Source organism: Elgaria multicarinata, chromosome 2 (genome assembly GCF_023053635.1).
Source record: "Elgaria multicarinata webbii isolate HBS135686 ecotype San Diego chromosome 2, rElgMul1.1.pri, whole genome shotgun sequence".
Classification (NCBI taxonomy): domain Eukaryota; kingdom Metazoa; phylum Chordata; class Lepidosauria; order Squamata; family Anguidae; genus Elgaria; species Elgaria multicarinata.
Window position 1 is genome coordinate 71,469,653 of NC_086172.1, and position 20,109 is coordinate 71,489,761.

The window sequence follows — 20,109 nt, forward strand, 5'->3', positions numbered from 1 at the left end:
AAAAGGGTAGGGCGATACCCTGGGCCAAGGGAGGGTTCATCCCTTCCTGCTCCCGGGATCCCCTGTGCATCATGTGAACACACAGGGGTGATCCCGGGGTGATCCCTGGGATATGGCCCCATGTAGCCATGCCCAAGGTGTCGGAATAACACCAATGAAATGCATAGCACACAATACACATGTCTAGACAGCAAGCATGTCTGAGTTCCTCTGTTCCTTCTGTCTAATGGTAGGGCTGGCTCTGGGCTAGCTTCAAGACGATCCATAGCAGCAGTATGTATATACCAGTATCAGTATTTTATGTAGTCTCATCTTCCTAAAGGTAACTCTGAGAAACTTTAGTCCCCAGGTTTAGCTCCACAACAATTAGATTCTTAAGGTATTTAAAATAATTACATATTAAGCTTGCACTTTCATTCTGTTGCTATTGTCTGAATCATTTCTCTACAAATTTACCTGTATATTAAGTAGCTGAAAACAGCACACTCAAAAATTAGCTCTGGGAATTTCATCCCAAGTCCCAGTGCAGCTTTCACAGGCTGTTTTGTCTTCCTCGGTGTATAACACAGTGCTATAAAATTCAATCAGTTTTAGCTTCTGGATTTAGATAATACTTGTATATATTACAGACCTCTGGAGACAGAAAGCAAATCAGCAAAGTGATAAGAGGATGAAGCCTTCTAGATTAATAAAGGGGGTGGCTGAATATCCCTATGGCTGAGAATGTAGCCTTATGAATTTTCAAGCAGATTAATCATCCATGTAAAATAACCAAAGCACCAAGAGTACTTCAAATGTTTCCTCAATAAGGCACAACTGAATAGGGGGCCATTTTCAATTTGCAAATAAAAAAGTTAACATTTCCTTCTTTTATGAAACATTTAAATTTGGATTTATGTCCTTCGAGAACTTCTGTACTTTCATTTGTAATATTTTGATCTCTGTACTCATTTGATTGATTCAACTTTGTTTCATTTGAGAAGGTAATCTTTGTCTTGATTTTGTTTAGTTTCAATACACAATTTTATAGTCTAGTACTACTGGAAGGAAGTGTAGTATTCTAGGCATGAGGAGAAAATAGTGCCATGCTGTGCAGAATTTGAGATGAGGTCTGATGAGGGTGACCCATTTGAGGATTCAAGAAATATAGGAACATATGGGATTGGATCTAGATTCTGCCTTCTGTGAGAGGAAAGGTTCTTCCATAGGAAAAAGGCTCTGCCCAATTTTGGGGACCCCCCCCCCCCCACACACACCTCAGTCCATCCCATTCAGTGGGGTATCCTGACTCTCTGTGCAGCATTTTCAGTAGTGGTGTCTGTTCCTGTGAAATCCAGCTGTTTGGGGACTTGACAGACTCCCATTGGGCATTTGTGGGTTGAGCTGCAGGTTTTTTGACCAAATCCAGGAACTCTTTCCATTTTTTAAAAAAATATATATTGCATAAATAGAAATGTCTGCAAACTGGCTGAAATTTACACAAATTACACAAATTCCAGTTTCATGTTGTGCACTTTTCTATTTGAACAATGTTTTTTCTTTACGTTTTTTCTTTAAAAAAAAAAAGGAAAATCCACAAACTGGCACAACTACATCTGCATCAAGTTGGGCCAGCTTGCAGGGAATCAAGCCAAAATCCAGAGGGCCAAGCTGATGGAAGCTCAACAAGCTCAACCTCTGGACTGATTCCTCTGACATCCCTAATTTTCAGTGGGCTGCCATGGAAAGGAGTTTGCAAGGAAGTCCACTTCTACCAGTGCAGTTGATTCAGCGTAAATCAGGATTGAATCCATGGAACTACAATGAAACAGTGGCAATAAAGATGATGAGAAACTAGGATTGCAAAATCATATAGAGAACAGTTGAAGGAACTCAGAACATTCAGTTTAAGATGCAGGTATAGAAAAGACTTTGGTTGAGATGTAGTTCAGTGGTGGAATACACGCTTTGCATGCAGAAGGTTCTAGGTTTAATTCCTGGCATGTCCAGGTAGGGCTAGAAAAGAAGCTTTCCTGAAACCCTGGAGAGCTCCTGCCAGTCAGTGTCAACAACACTGAACTAGATGGATGTGACTCAGTATAAGGCAAGATCCTATTTCCCATGGTTAAATAGTGTGGCTTCTGCTGAGGCATTATGGCAATTGTAGTTTTCTGAAGATGATGAGAAGAAAAAACATCAGATCTAAACAATTTTAAAATGGAGATCATCAGGATAAAGAAAGATCCATTCATAAATGCCTGTAGCATAAAGGTGGATGCTTTGAGGTAGATTCCTGCATTGAGCAGGGGGTGAACTTGATGGCCTTATAGGCCCCTTCCAATGCTACTATTCTATGATTCTATGAAAACTAAAAACTATACTAAAACAGAGGAAGACCACTACATTCTCAATAAAAACATTGTCACTAAAGCCACTACAGAACACTATTTATACAACCATTGGTGAAATCATGATTCTAGGAGAGAGTAAAGAAGCCGGTAAAGAAGACGTAAAGTGCCTGCTTCTGTTCCAGCTACTGTTGGCCTTTGTTAGGCCATTCCACATCTGCAATCTAGCATGCCATGCCTCCTTTCCATGTATTCTCTGAATACTGAATTGCATGAAGAAATGTGTGTGTGAACCATCGTTAGACTTACTCAAACTGAGCATGTGATTGCAGCAGCTCAAGAACTGTAATCTACTCTGTTACTGTTTGCTTCAGAACAAGGTGAATTATACCCCCAAGTCTGCTCTGTTGTACTGAAAAACTGCAAATTAATCTGGCTTCTTTGCACAGCCTTTAAAATGAAATTGGTGAGACAAAGAGTATTAGGAAGAATGCACTTTAGATGCTTGCCTTTAGCACATTCATTACATTGAGCCGGGTTGTGAATTTTGTTATATGTCATCTAATACCTGGCTGCCAGCTTATAATGTTCCTATTGCTTTCATTGTTACCCAGCACTGTTGCTGGTCTTATTAAAATAGAAACCAAGAGCATCCACATCATCTCTGTGTGTTGTATAATGTGCTTGTGCTGGTTAGTAGTTATTTAATTGTAGTGCCATTTCTTTAACTGCATGTGCCTGTGACCACAAATGTCACAGAGACAGTTAATGACTGCAAGTGAAGAAGTTTGCTGCCTGCATTGAATTAACAAGGGGAAAAACACAATGGTATGGATGAAAAGTACTGGGCCTGGTTTATTCTTTATGCTGCTGTGAATGTGGGTGGTGGAGAGAAAAATGTATCAAGAAAAAAATATGACCGTATAATGAGCAATGCTTCAGGTTAAGGTCATGTCAGACTAGGTCCCTGAAAAGAACCAATGTGTTCTTCAGTAAAATAAGCAGGATTGTGTTTGGGGAGTGTGTGTGAAAGCCATTACATTTTGATTTTGCATCGATCAATTTGCAATACGCTGTGCGGATGTTCAGCATCAGTGGTGTCAAACTGAAGGGACATTAAAGCATCCACAAGACAATGTCCAAGTTCCAAAACACAGGCCAGATCTACACCAAGCAGGATATTTCACTTTGAAAGTGGTATGAAAGTGGTATATGGAGGCTGGATCTACACTACTGCCTTATAGCAGTATTGAAGTGCACTGACAACTGTTGGGGCCCAGGACACATTCCATAATACCTCTTTCATAGTGTTATATCCTGCTTGGCGTAGATGTGTCATCAGCCCCAGCAGTTGTCAGTGCACTTCAATACTGCTATAAAGCTGTAGTGTGGATCCTGCCACAATCTGACCATAAGCCCTTTTGTCAGCACATTAAAAGGTGTTGTTTTCCCACTTTGTCCTCTTGGTGTTTGTTTGATCATAATCTGTTGTCTACTTTGGCATTCAGTATTCAAGCTAAATCTGCAGACTCTTCAGCATCTTCAAGTTCTCTGGGTCCTTAGTAAGTGATACCATAGTGTTTCAGGGAAACAACAGCTCTTATTACTATCACAAAGTAAGCCTAACTGGGGAAAGACGAGTTGGGACTTGAGTCAAACAAAAGTTCAAAACTAGTCTAAAATTTTGTTGGGTTTTCCAACAAAACCCACATTCTGAACTTTATCCCACATTCTGAACTTTCTCAGGCCTTAGCTAGAGCTAAGGTTTATCTCGGGATCGTCCGGGGTCATCCCTGTTCATGTAAATGACACACAGGGGATCCCGGGAGCAGGCAGGGACGACCTCGGGACTACCCCAGGATAAACCTTAGGTCTAGCTAAGTCCTCAGTGTCACTAACTGCCTGTGGAGCACATACATACCTACTAACATTTATACTACCCTTCTATCCACCGCCACAAACACACACATTTCTGGAGCACTTCAAAAAATGTGCACAATTTGTATGACCAGAAATCAAAGTGGGAAGTGAAATGAGTACACAATAGAAATGAATGAGTAAATAATAAACACATCAGTTCCTTTAAAAAGATTTGTCTGCCTCCAGCCTAAATATGTATGATGACAAATTTAAAGGGAAACATAACTTGTTACAGTTACCACATTAGTCTGTAATCACCACCACAGATCATTGCCTCTTATCACATCAAGTAATTATCTAAAAGTGGCAATGTATTCTCATTATCATTATTCTTACCACAAAGTAGCTATTTGGAGATGATTTACTTCGGAGATCAGCATGCAACTGCATCATGCGATAACAGTGCACTGAACTAGCTACTACAAGCCATTGTTGTAATTAAGGGACTGTCCTGTTTATCCTGCTTATATTTCTACCCAACCTTATGCTCCAATCAGTTTCATCTGCCCAATTTCAGATGGTGACAGCACTCACCGATGCTGTACTCATAATTAATCACATGACTTTATGGAGACCACATAGAAGTTGTCTAAAAACATGATGATGGTGATCTTAATATTAATAATACAAATGAAGATGAAATTAATGGCAGACATGTGCAAATATTGTGTATAGAACTTAAAGGCAGGGAGGAGAAAGTAAAGTTTATTCCAGTAGGGATTGTTGAATTTGTTAAGCTTCATCTTGTTCAGGTCCACATTTTTCCACCACTAGGCTTGTTCTGTGTCAGTTTTGTTTACATTTTCCAAACTCTGTGCATTTTTCTAATGTACACTTTGGTATGCATGCATCTGTTGACTAAAGTGAGTTTGTGCACATTTTTGAAGTCATGTCTTTTTCCGTGTTTATTTTTTTTTTAAAAAAAAGTGTGCACATTTTTTTTTATGTGTTATGCCTGGATAGGGTGTATTAGCATGTGTGGGTGGGACTGCACATGCCAGCTCTGTCACTAGTGTGCCTGACCTCTCCAGCTGAGTGGAGAAATCTGCAGGGGGCTTCCACTTGCATTTATTTCTACCTGAGCCTCAGTGTTTCAGGGACCCTGCTTTGTGAGGGTTCCTGATCATGCAAAGGGTTCTACATGCATTCAAGAGAACCTAAGTAGAAGCTCTCTGCAGACCTCCCTGCAGAACTTCAAAAGTGGGACTGGAGAACAGCCCCATGTCTTTTTCACTTGCCAGTGTACCTCATTCAGGCATAACACCTTAATAGTGCTCAATTCTTTGGTCAAAGAATGTTAAAGCAGGCTGTGAACTCTCCTGTTAAATGCAATTGAGAAGCACACCAGAGCACTTTGTTTATGGGTGACATATCTAGGTTGAAGAGGAAGAGTTTTAGAGAGCAGAATTTACACCAATGTTCTGTGGATTGCTCCATTCATTCAAAACTGAATTGTCAAAAAAATATAAACAAAGAAAAATATTTTTGAGAACATTCCTGTGACCGCTTTTTATTCCCCATAATAACCAGAAATACTTGTGTGTACAGAGAAATAATCACAATCAGTTGTCGTGTATATGTGAATGTGTCCCTCATGCCCCTCCATAAATTGTGTCCTTAGATTGTTGCCATCTGTGTTCATAAAAATTAAAATAAACAAAACATGGGGACAATCAGAAAATAGTTTTTACTGCTTATCTGCATTTATCTGTAGAGATATTGGTGATGGATCCCTAATGGATCATTCTGCATTCATAAGGTTTTCTTTGGCTTGTTTTCGAATTGGCAAGAAAAAGAGTTCAAAATAGAAATCATCATCCCATTAAAAGCACAATTCTCATCCAAAAAGGCAAGTGTTACCTTTTGATGTTCTAAGCAGAGAATGCAGAAAGGAAGAGCACACGACATAGTGATCTAAATGCTAAGAAATGACCATGGGGATAGAAATTTAGGGGTCTTGAAAAAGGTGCAGCACCAAATTGATTCTGAAGGCTTTTCTACATGGGACCAGGGATATCCTTACTAGGGATAATCTGCATTCCTGTTTGTTTCATTGAAGGGATAGATGTAATGTATGCAGAGCACTTTAAAAACGTAGTAGCATTTATCCTTTCCTCTTCAATAACAGCTTCAAATATCAAATGATTCTACTGCAGATAAGAGAGGGGGGAACTTGTTTTGTTCTACTTGAAACAGATTTAAGACTCATTTCCTGGTGGTGTTCTGTGAGGTGGTTTTCCCACCTCCCCACCTTGAGAGCCCATGGCTTGTAGGGTTGTTGAGGATAGCTTGTTCTTTGGGTGGCTTGTCATGATGTCTGAACCATAGGCCTTAGCTAGAGCTAAGGTTTATCCTGGGATCATCCTGGCTTCCCTATTCATGTAAATGACACACAGGATAACCTGGGAGCAAGCAAGGATGACCATGGGATAAACCTTAGGTCTAGCTAAGGCCATAGATTCTGTCAAGTAGATACAGAGCAGAAAACAAAACAAAACATGCTGCTCTTCACAATCTTGCCAGTGACTGCACCTCCACTGATGAGGGCTGTTACTCATTCACCTTTTTTAAAATTGCTTTAAAATTGTGTGAATGGGGTCATTGTTGTGTTTTTCTTTTTCTTTTTCTTTTTGCCAGTCTCTTGCAAGAACTAAGATTCATCTGCTCTGTATGTGTAGTCTTTCTGGTCAATTTCTTTGTATGTTTCAGCTGTCAAAGGAAGCACAGAAATATAACAGGCAAAATACAAGGAAATTGACATGACAAGACTGCATATAGGCTAACTTGCACACAGTTGCAAAATGTAATAGGAAGGAAGGAAGGGCCAGGAAAAAATAATAGCAAGAGAAAGGAGAGACCCAATAGCACATTTCAGAACCAATTAAAGTGGGGTTTTTTTTGCGGGGGTGGAGAGAAAGGCAATCAGTGTAAGTGCATCAAAGGGGGGGGATGATACGTCCCCCTTGACAATGCAATACTCTTGCTTTTAAACGTTGAACTAACACTACTCAACTTTTTCACACTTCCCAGAATTTCCAGCAACTGTACAAATGTGAGTTATTAACTCCCCCCCCACACAGAGACATTTAGCAATATGAAATGAGTCTGGGTCTGTTTTTTCAGGCTTATAGTTTTTTAAGTTGTTATAGTGGTTTTAAATGTATGTGTAAATTGTATGTTTCTGTGGGTTTTAATTTGTGTATATTGTTTTTAAGTGTCTTAATATTATGTAAACTGCCCAGAGAGCTTCGGCTATGGGGCAGTATACAAATGAAATAAATAATAATAAGTTTTGTGGCTCCCTTTTATGAGTGAAGGAGGTGGGACAATAAAGAGATGACACAACTATGTGGATTGAAAATCAGGCCACATTTATTAAACCTGATCTGCATAAGTGGATCCCTGGGTGACTATTCCTCTATGCCACCAATAGCTGGTCAATGTAATTGGGTGAAATATTATTGGCCTGTTGGATGTTGATTAGAGAATCAGCACTCCCAGGATTTTCCCATTTGGGGGAGGGCAGACATCCCCTCTCACATCCACCCAGGCCATGAAACTCCAGGTGTGTGAGATGAGATGCCCTCACAGGAAATCTTAATTCCCCCACTGGAGCTGCAAAACCTTCAGCAAGAGGCCTTCAGGCATCACCTCTCACCACCAACGGTGCCTCATAATGATCAAAATCCCGCCAAGGCTCCAGAAGAAGCCGTGGTAAGGGTGTGAGATTTTTGCTTCGTGTAGAGATACTCATGGTCAATTTCTAAATGAGTTTTTGCTTAGATTATTGCCTTCTGAAATGATATAGATTTTTTTCTTTTATAATGCTCCCTAAAATTGTTGTCTTATACCTTCCTCTCATTCTGTAAACCAAATATCATCTGCATGTCCCACTTGACTCATGTCCCACTTGATTCATTTCTCTCATTTATGTTTAGAAGCGTAATGGGAAATGAGTGAGAGGCTTCTCCAAGTTAAAATCACACCTAAGCATGGGTGGTTGTGTTTTCTATAAAAGCAGTTATTGATTTTTTTATATATAAAAACACACACCTTCCACTCACTTCCTGTGTTGAGAAGCCAGCTATTGATAGGTGCATCTTGCAAAGTTCTGTGTTGATGCCCTGTTACATAAATAAAACTGTACAGACTGAAGGAAGTAACAAAGCTTAAAATAACTGCTGGGGGAAAACAATCTGGAGAATAAAATGTACCTACAGGCCATCTTAAATTGAATCACTTCAGTCTTAAATATAATACTCTGTACTTAAGACAGGATTTTTATAGGGTATGTTGTTTGCTGTAATACCACTATGTTCCCACTCAGACTCTGGGCTGCCTGAGTGTCATTATCCAATCCCCCTGTCTACAGAAGGAAGGTTAGTAACTCTCGCTAGTTTTCCAAAAGGGCCACACTGGCTAAATTGTGCCTATTAAAAGAAACAACAACCCTAGAGTGAAATCGTGAGTTCTGGCATCAAAAAATATTCTCCATGATAATTTGGTATTGAGTTCTCATTTGTTTTCAGGCTTTCATTTCTTTAAGCTGAAATGTATAGTCCCCATATCCTTCTATAGAACATGGGGGTAGGGATCAAATTGACCCTCTTGCCCCATTTTCTTCACTACCGTGTCATTTTGCAGCTTTGAATAGAGGTGCTGTCATACTGTTACCTGTGGAAACGAAGTAAGATAATGAAGTCGGAATTTTTATTCGAGATCACTGTAGCATGGAATAACAGAAAGACCTCTCTGGTGTGACCTCATTGGCCAAAGCTAGCAAATTGCCAAGGGCAGGAAGGCATCATGCTAGCTGGTTAAACTCTTAATGGTTAAAAACGTATTGATGATGCTAAACAACATAGAATGACTCTGAGCATGGCTTCCCACTGCTAGACGGTAACCATATTCACTGCATTGTTAATCACACTATTTTAATCCAGTATATGCAAGAATCCATGAGATTTATGCAAAATATAAGCATGGAAAATTTGATTACTACTGGATTTGTGGCTGAGGTTAATCTATACAACGAGGGTCCCAGGGAAATGTGTGTGTCTTTGTGTGACGAAACGTTAATTTCTAAAGAGAATGAGAGATATTTCACTGAAGATCAATGATGGCGAAATGGTGTGATGTGGTGTGTGTGTGTGTGTGTGTGTGTGTGTCAGTTTTACTGCTACTATTTTTCTGTAGCTTAGCCTTTATGGCATATTAGATTTTGCAATATTCTTGTAGCATTAATATTAATAATAGTTATAATGTGTTTTATGGCATCTCAACATGTTTTACTGTTCTGAACTGATACTTTAAAAGATATATTTAAGGGATTTATGCCCCCTGCTCAAAGGCAGCCTCAGAATTGAATAAAGCATCCCAATTCTTTGAAAGCATGGCAGTATTGCACAGCCAGGTAGAATAAAATTCTTTATAAGAAAGAAAGTGGTGGGGAAAGAAAGGAAGGTAGGTAGGAAGGAAAGAATTGCTCTAGTCATCTGATCCTCCTAAGAGCATTTAGGTAAACTGAAGATTGGACAAGAAACTGGACTGAGTTCTCTGCTGTCGTAGAAGTGATATGATGGAAGGGAAACAGCAAGCTAATCCCTGCAACTAACAATGGCAAAGTACTGGCCTGAAGTTAGGAAAATAGCATCTTTTTAATCAACAAAACTGGTTCAAATGAAAACAGCACAATTTACCTCATTTTCCCCATTGTTTTCCCCATTATTCAGAAATACACTGACTTGTATCATACTGTCTGAATTTATTATCGACATAATCGTCGAGTTGACCTCCTTTTACAATTCAGTTTAAGAAAAGGAAACAGCACAGCATCCTGCTGGGACTCTCACTGTTTTAGTCTCAGGAAAACTTCTTGGCACTTCCAGATGCTGGGGGATTTCAACTTCTGAATCCTGGATCTTTTGAGTTAGAGTTGTGTAGTGCCTTCTATCAAGCAACTCTTTTCTAGACATGTTATGGGTGTGTAAGCCCATTTTCCTAGTGATGAGTGAGGTTACCCAGACTGAACAGAGGAAGGGATGATGAGCAGCATGATTTCAATGGAGACTTGCTTGCTTATTGATTCCAGTAGCCTAATCCTATACATGTTTACTCAGAACTAAGTTCCACCAAATTCATTGAGGCTTACTCCCAAGTAAGTTTCCCTAGATCTCAGCTTTATATCCCATGCCTCATTGAGGAAGTTCACATTTGCTTGCATGAGCCTCCCACCCAGGACTTACCAGGCTGAGACCTGTCTTTTCTTGTTTAACTATAAAACAATAGGGGGTTCACTGGAACACCTTCATACATTGTAATAACATATTGCTGGATCATGTTGGATAGCCCAGTCCACTGTGCCAGTCATGCTACCCACCAGCTTCATGTTGAGTGGCTGTTCTGTGTACAGATGTATTTATACTTAGCATTCCTTCATGCAAGGAGGGACCTTGGGCCAATCAGGATTCCTTATGATATGGAAGAGTTCTACATCCTTTTGAATGTAGGTCCATTTACAGAGCTGTGAAATGCATAGATGTGCAATAGGCTAGGCCTGTGCATGAATCAGTAGATGGTGGCAAGGTTTGCCGTGTGACATTGTGAACTTCCACTTCACAATTGTTTCAGCTCATGAAAAGACTGTTTAGTGTAGGCCTTTTCATGGATGGCCCCACACCTCTGGAATCAGCTCCATCATGGGACCATCAGGCCCTTTCTTAACTTTGCAGGCCTTTAGGAAGGCTCTGAAGACCTACTTATTTTCAGTGGCCTTTCCATAACCTGTGGGCTGCACATTTTATTGAGGTTATCTGGCTTTTTTAATTATTATTTTTTAACAATATTTTATTGAATATGTATTATGTGTTTGGCATATTGATGTATTTTATCTTCTGTGCTGCCTTGAGAAGGCTCTACACTTAAAAGCAGCCTAAAAATCATTTTAAATACACAAATGAGTTTCACCTGAATCCCTATAGTCTATGTGCTCAGACTATTGTTGAGCCACTGACAGCATCAGTGTTGATACAGAAGATAAAGATGTAACATATTTGATACCCAGGTTTATCAACAGGCCAGCCTGGGTACCATGAATCAGACCCTCTCCAACTAAATACTTACCCTACTATTTTGTAAAGTCCAAGTAGGAATGTTGAGGAAAGCTGGCTGCTGACAACACAGGGCCTTGCTAGACCTACCAGTGTTCCGTGCTTGAGGTTGGGTGAAAGCAGGTTTTCCGGCATAGGTTTGACGCCCCAAGGTCCACACGCTGTGTGGGTTATCCCGGTATTGGAGGGGGGTTATTGTGGGAGTTTGTTGCGGTTGTGGTGCTGTCGGGTCGAGAACGGAATGTGGAGCCACACCAGCCTGATTGTTGTTGTTTTTTTTGGGGGGGTGTTCTGTCTGCAGTGCGATTTGCGCAAGTGTGAAAGAGTGCAATCTGCGGTGGTTGGCGGCGGCAGCTGAAGTGCCGCTGCTGCTGCTGTTGGATTCCCCCCACCCTGGGCTGGGCACAGGGGAACCAGTTGGCAGCGGGGGATGGTCCGCAGGGGGCGTGGCCAGCAGTGGCAGGAGGATGGAAAAGAGTGGCGTTGTTGAGCGGCAACCTTGACAAGGCAGAGATGCTGTCATTTTCTTTTGGGGGTGATGAAGGTGCAAAGGAGGAGCATGGTCAACATTTATGCATGGGCAGAAGTCCTGTATGATTCACATCTGCAGTAGGAGTGGTCGCCTGAACCTGCATATTGTAGTATGTCCATTTCAAATGTATTGTGATCTGAGGACAGTCGTCTGCATGTGCACTCTGTGTCTACATCTCTCATCTGGCCTCTGCCTGTTTCCAGCGATGACTGGTCCTGCGCCCCTCCCCCCCATCCCATGGAGCCACCCCACATCTGGGCGTAGGCATGGCAGCAGCTCTGAACCAGCTGCGCCAGCGGAAGCGCATTGTGCCCGAGCAGCATATGCGGAAAGGAGAGGTGGCCCTGTGTGTGCCTGTGTGTGGGGAGCGATAGCGAAGGGAGGGGAGCTATGGAAAATCTCCCCCTCGGCTGATGCTTCCCTGACCTTCTGCCTGCCGCCACGTGGCCAATGGAAGATAGCCACCCACCCTCGCCTGTTGCCCCCTTACACCCAGCTGCCGCGTACCCACACCAATAGGCACACAGCCCTGCCTGCCTCTACCGTGCCCGTCATTCTCCCACTCGCCTTTACAGCATCCATGTAGCCTACACCACAGGCAATAGGACGGCACCTGTGGCTGCCCACCGCGACAATGGGGAGGGTACAGCCCACCAGCTTCCCATTAAAGTTGGATGCCCGCCTTCCCGAAAAGTTTCCCACACAGGGGTAACTAGCTGCACATAACCCATACATCCACAACACACACACCCCTAATCGCCAGACAGTTTTCCTTTCACCCATTTGTGCGCAAAGTGGACCTGTTTATTTTTTAAAAAGCAGCTGCACTGCTGCCACAGCTGCACACGGGGCGCAAATGGAGGACGAGGTTTGTCCGAAACCGCTGGCCACTCCCCTTAGCACACCTTCTTCCTGACCATTGCTGACCTCGCTGGAAACCGCACTGACCTCATTTCGTCCCACACCTCCGCCGCCCGCATCCAAATTAGCCCACGCTGACAGGAAATACCGGGCTTAAAGCCGTTTCACAAAACATGGGAAAACAGGTTTCCACACAGGATGGACATGGATCCTGGTAAACGTCATGTGGACCTGTAAGGACAATACAGGTATGTAACCCGCATTACAGCCCTGTCTAGCAATGGCCACAGTCTCAATCTGGCAGCGTATACCTGAGTACCACCAAGCAAAGATGGAATATGCTGATAAATGTGGCCTGTATTCTAAGATTAGACAACATGCTCTTAACCATGATTATTTGAAAGTAAGTCCCATTGAATCCAGTCCAATTTACCTCCATGTAAATACGCTTGGGGTTGCAGCCTAAGCTAAACCTGTGATAATGCCATCAACCGGATATCTTCACAAATACATAATTAATCCTTCTGGATGAGTATTGCAAAGTTTGGCAGTACAGAAATAACTGTGTGCTTATATATTTCAACAAGCAAGCACTAATATTTTTAGTATTTTCCTTGAGATTTGAAGCAGAGAATTTATGTAATTGAGCAACTCATGATGGGTGAGTTTCTGCTTGAATGAATAATGCAATTAAAATGCACTCATGTGGAAGGAAGTATCTTAGCATGGACTATTCTCCCCAGTTGACTAGGCCATTTCCACATGTTTAAGATGCCCAGGACTTTATGTATGGCTGCAAGTAAACAACCCGACTAGCTGCATTGCTGCATATATTTTGCCAGCTCTCTTAACAACAGATAGAAGCAGATCTTATAAATAGCATCCTAGGCTCAGTCATTACCCAGTGCTATGGGGTGGGGGGAGGGGAGAGCATTTAATATTTTCAGTTTAATATTTTTCACAGCATTTAGGTAGGAGGAGAGTATTTTCATCTTGGCATAGATTAGGTAATTTGACAAGTATTTTCTCCTATCATAATAGTGTACACAAAATGTCAGGGAACATTATAAATAAATGATTGCCACGGAAGGCATTCTGCTCCATGAACAGATATTTTCTAGACCAAGATGTAGCAATTATTCCTAATTCCATGCAGGAAAAAATGTAGGAAGATGGAAGATAGCTTTGGGATTACTTTTACTTCTATGTATACTTTTCAGTCCATACTGCCTTCCCCCGCACCCACCCACCCACCCAATTCAAATGCTATCTTGTGGAGTGATCAGAGAAGGCTATGGATCCTACATCCCTATGCAGAAGGGTAGAAAATAGAACATATCCATTTGCTAAAATTCAGAAATACCTTCTTCTACACAAATATTAAGTACAGGAGTCATGTCTCCCATTTGCCTCTTGTCACCCTTCTTTTTGTCAAGGATTAAGACATTTTCAGGACCAAATCAGTTCAGGAATTCTAGATATTCAGGAATATCATACCAGGATAGAGCTGAGGAATAGTAAAGCCCGCAGTTCTGTATGAGAAATGGACCATTGAACACGACTTACTTGGATGATAAGAAATCACAACAAAACCCAAGCAGTTATTCCTAGCGATGGCAAATTGTGACCATCAACACTGAGGTCAAACACTTTCAAAATCTACTCTGGATAAATCATAGATTATATCGAAGGGATTTGGCAAGGTCAAATCTATAAAAGCAAAAAAGCGTTCTCATGTCTAGCCTTCCCACCATTTGCTTTGTGGCATTTTGCAGTAGTGCTGCGTCATCCGAGGAATGTTGCATTGGATGTCAGAAAGATTCAGTGTCAGTATTCAAGCAAGAGCTTAGGATGTAATTCTAGGGAGCCAAGGTATAGTCTCTCTCAGACAGAGTTCTCTTTTGTCATCATGTCAGCAAAAGGGCTACTTGCCTCACTACAATGTATATGGCCGGGACATGGATGTACACTGCTGAAAATAGCGTCTGTCTGATGGTGTTGCCTCTGGGCAGCAGCTGTATCATCAGGAAATGACGAACCATGTGGTTAGGTTGAAACGTGTGAAAATTCTCTATGCAGCCACTAGGTCAGGGGTGCAAAAGCTCTTTCAGCTCAAGGGCTGAGTTTGATTTTGGTGGGCCTCTTGGGGGCCGCATTCCTGTTATAGGTGGGGCTGAAAGGAAAAGGGATTGAGCCAAAATGACAGAACATACCAGCATACTGTAGCTTAAAGCTTTTACTGCCTATATCTTCTAGGGTGACCATATGGAAAGGAGGGCAGGGATCCTGTACCTTTAACAGTTGTATAGAAAAGGAAATTTCAGCAGGTGGCATTTGTATGCATGCAGCACCTGGTGACATTCCCTCTTCATCCCAACAGTTAAAGCTGCAGGATCCCTACTAGAGTGAAAGGATATAAAAGAGGGCAGGGCTCCTGCAGCTTTCTCTCTGGTGAGGAAGAGGGAATTTCACCAAGGGCTGCATGCATACAAATGACACTTGCTGAAATTCCATTTTCATCACAACTGTTAAAGATACAGGAGCCCTGTCCTCCTTTCCATATGGCCAACCTAGTATCTTCACTTTAGGAGAGACATTTAGAATGGGAGGGGGGCAGACAAGAGCTGGGAAACCACCCATTGAGCTGTGATTGGGGGAAATGGGTGGGACCAAGGGAAGATGGAATGGCCATTTGGGGAATTCGGTGGAGGGGTCAGATTGGTATCTGAGTTTCTTCATGCCTGTGCTAGGATTACAGAATGCTGTTGAGGAGAATTTCCACAGGATTTTTATTATTATTAGACATTTATATCTTTCCCCTGAAGGAGCTCAAAGTGGTGTAAAGGGTTCCCCCCCTTTTATCTTTACATCAAGCCTTTGAGGTAGGTTAAGCTGAGAGATAGTGACTGGCCCAGCATGACACAGTGAGTTTCCTGGCTGGGTGGGACCTTGAAGATAGGTCTCTCCATTCCTAGTATGGTACTTTAACCACTACATCATACAAGTCAACACCCATGTGGTATACAGTTTTCAAATGTTACACCTGCAAATCGTCCATGAATAAGATGTCACTCATTGAGCAGGGATCATGCTCTCTAGTTGAGCTTGGTGTGCTGCTATAATAACATATGCATTTCCTTTTTCATCTGTCTATGCAATAGTAAGTTCCCATCATTCTATCACAGCATCACACAGTAGGACTAGACACCTGGTATGGGATTATGTAGAACAGGGATGAAAAATTGTGCAATCGGATTCCAACTCCCATAAGGAAGGTAATTTGTAAACAAGCACCATTTCTGACATTGCACAGCATGATCACTGATCACAGAGCATGTCAGTTAAGGCATCAGCCTTACCTTCCAATTTCCTGGCTTCATGGACTTTGAGCTAATACAAGATAGATTTAACTCTGGTCTAAAACCAGAAGGTTCTTTGATCATTGAATATAGTGTACCCCTATTCTATCTTTAAAGCTTTGAACCTTTTAGGGGTTATTAGGAACATGTTATTAATGTAAAATTATGTGTTCTACAAAATATAGTGTTCCACAAAATGTAGAGAGCTTGTAGACGTGGTTTTAGAGTCATTGATCACATCAGCAGCAAAATGACCATCTTGGTTAATTTTGCAAGAGACACAACTTTTGCTTGATGCACACATTTTACATATGCACTAAATCTTGCGATTTACTGTTTTACTCTGTACAGCACCATGTACATTGATGGTGCTATATAAATAAATTAATAATAATAATAATAATAATAATAATAATAATAATAATAATAAAATCTCCTTGAAAGTAATTATTTTTTATTTATTTTTTTATTTATTTAAGGATTTTTATGCCGCCATTCAGCCAAAAAAGGCTCTCACGGCGGCTTACAAAAGTATTTCTTGACAGTCCCTGCCCACAGGCTTACAATCTAAAAGACATGACACAAAAGGAAAGGGGATTGGGAGGGAGGAGGAGGGGGGGGAAAGGAAAGCAAATTCAGGCACTACAATCTTAGTTGGAAAGTTCAGCAGTTACAGGTGACAGCAGGAGGGAGGGGGCTCTCAGCTGGAGCTGGACCCAAGCACGGTGGAGAGGTGCCCGGCTGCTGCTTCCTTCCTCACTGGTGGCCTCTGCAGAGACAGTTGACAATTAGTCTTTTCTGGTGTACAAAGTGGTGAAGGATTTCAGCCTCAATTAGCGGGCTTGAAGTGGACTATTCGTTCATAGGCAGAGTCTTGCATCTGCACTTTCTTACCTTAGGAATGCAATAATAATGCAAATCAAGAACAGCTGTGATATGAGCACCTGGATATCTCTAATCTTTATTTTGCCTTCGGTTCAGATTGCCTCTGTGGCTTCGGCAGATGAGAAAGCATTAGCTGCCTCTTCAAGTAACTCCCTTGGAAAGTAGTTAACCTCCAGTCTGCCATCTCGCCATTCATGTTTGTGTGCCAACACTGCTTCCTTTCACTTACAGTTCAAACCTACCCCATTACCTGCCTAATAAAGTGGGAGAGAATGTAATCACCATAGTCATTATGGTAGCCAGCTTGTGCAGATTTGTAAATATGCCACTTCTTGCCATCCTGGGGCTTGTGCTATCAAGTGAGAGAGAAGGCTTAACATCAGCCTGAGATATATGCTGCGATTTAATTTATTATGCCTTGATGAGCAGAAATACTGTTCTAAGGGAACCTTCTGCCTCCTCCATCCCTTATGTCCATAGCTACAAACTTCAGTCTCCTTTTTACTGCTGCTTTGCCAAAGGGTGACGCTTAAAACATTAGGATCCCCCAGTTCTGGTTCCCAACTGGTGAAAATGACAGTAGCAACACTGAAGACTGAGGCCAGATCTACACCAAGCAGGATATAGCACTATGAAAGCGGTATATGGTACATGTCAGTGGACCCCAACAGTTGTTAGTGCACTTCAATACTGCTATAAAGCAGTAGTGTGGCTCCTGCCTTTTATATACCACTTTCATAGTGCTATATCCTGCTTGGTGTAGATCTGGCCTGACACAGTAATTCCAGATGGAGGACAAAATCTTGCTTTATTTGTATAATATCAGTATAGCGCCTTTTGATAGGTCAAAGTGATATGAACAAGTTAAAATACAATCAAATTAACAGCATGGTAGATTTATGTTACTTCTACAGAACCTCCCCACCACTCCGCCCCGGCCACACACACACACGCGCACACACACACACACACACACACACACACACACACACGACAGCATATCTCAGAGCTATCTTTATCATGCTGACTTTTTTTTTTTTAGTTTTTTATTGCATTGTATATTTTAATCATATTTGGACAGTGGTTGCTGCAAAGATGATGCATATTTTGGGGGGAGGGGCTAAATAAAATAACCTTTAAAGACACATGCATCTACCTGACATTTTCATTTTAGGTAATAAAATCTATATTTTGCATCTTATCTTCAACAAATTGAAAGAGGCAATCATCCTCTCATATACTGCAGAAGAGCTTTTGTTAACAAAAACTATCTCATTTCCAGTGTAGCAAAGATAGAAGAGATGGGGAAGTTTTGATGTAGAGTGGTGTCTCAAACACAATTTTTCATAAGCTAAAAATGCTGTTTCTTTTACCTAACACTCAAAATTTCACAAATATTAACTTACGGCAGAATCCTATGCATGTTTAGACAGAATCAAAGTCTTCTAACTCCAACCAAGACCTTTTCATCATCTTCCATTCCCAGGCCATACACAAATTCAGTATCAAGTTCCAAACCACAGAAGCCACCTTCCTAGCTTTCTCTTATCCCAGCAGTCCCATTCTGTCTGGAGTTGATGGGAATTCAAGGCCAACACAGCTTAGAAAATACTGCCTTACCCCCATCAGATTTCTTAAAAATGTTTCCAGATTTATGAATGCATTTTTTTCTTTATGTGGTCATATTTCAACACTAAGGCAACTTTTTATGATGTCCAGAACAACAAGTTTATTCTTTCTTTTTCTTCTAAATTCAAAAATTATTAGGGCAATGTTCTCTGATGGCCAAGCCATTCTATGATTCTATCCATAGAATCATAGAATAGTAGAATTGAAAGGGGCCTATGAGGCCATCGAGTCCAACCCCTGGCTCAATGCAGAAATCCACCTTAAAGCATCCCTAACAGATTTATTTATTTATTTATTTATTTCATATCTATACCGCCCAATAACCGGAGCTCTCTGGGTGGTTCACAAAAGTTAAAAACATTCAAAGTATAAAACAACAGTATAAAACCATAATATAAAATACAATATAAAAGCTCAACCAGATAAAAACAGCAGCAATGCAAAATTACAATTTAAAACACCAAGTTAAAATTTATTTATAGACTGTTAAAATGCTGGGACAATAAAAAGGTCTTCACCTGGCGTCTAAAAGCATATAACGTAGGTGCCAAGCGAAGGAGCTCATTCCACAGCCGGGGTGCCACAGCAGAGAAGGCCCTCCTCCTGGTAGCCACCTGCCTCACTTCCTTTGGCAGGGTCTTGTGGAGAAGGATGACCTTAGGATCTGGGCAGGTACATACGAGAGGAGGTGTTCCTTCAGATAGCCTGGCCCCAAGCAGAGATGGCTGTCCAGATGCATCTTGAAGGCCTTGAGTGTGGGAGAACCCACAATCTCCCTTGGTAATTGGTTCCATTGTCATCCTGCTTTAGCAGTCAGGAAGTTTTTCCTGATGTCTAGCCGGAATCTGGCTTCTTGTAACTTGAGCCCATTATTCTGTATCCTGCTCTCTGGAATGGTCGAGAAGAGATCCTGGTCCTCCTCTGTGTGACAATCTTTCAAGTATTCGAAGAGTGCTATCATGTTTCTCCTCAATTACCCCTTTCCTTCCCACATATCATGTGGGGTGAGTATGTCTATATAAATCTGATGAGGTAGTTTTTCCTGATGCCCTAGACATCAAACTTTATGTTTGTGAATGCCCCCTTTATGTGGTGCTTGGACATTTTTCAGTAGATAAAGCAATCCAGCATAAATTGAATTTCATTTTCAAAACTCATACAGCATACAGAAAGTAAACTCAGATTAAGAAATGGCAATTTACTCATCCCTTTAATAATTAAGGACAACATTCTGTGTTCATAAAGGCAGCACTTTTATCAATGACTGTCAATCAATTCCATCAATTGGAAGATAAATTTGATGAAATTAGGAATACCAGCAATTGAGCTGTATTACAAAGCCTTCTTCTCTTTCATTGCATTCTTTCATTGGCTATGTTATAATGCTTCCATACCTTGCATCCCTCCAAATTCAGTATCAAGTTCCAAACCACAGAATAGTTAAGCTTCCTCCACACCCCCAATGTAGTCACAACCTCAGCTATGGT

The 20,109-nt window shown here is 41.3% G+C and overlaps 1 protein-coding gene across 1 annotated transcript in view; it reads left to right on the forward strand.

Moving 5' to 3' along the window:
• CNTNAP5 (contactin associated protein family member 5) overlaps positions 1-20,109 on the forward strand; it is a 417,358-nt gene that overhangs the window by 145,481 nt on the left and 251,768 nt on the right. The window lies entirely within an intron of this gene.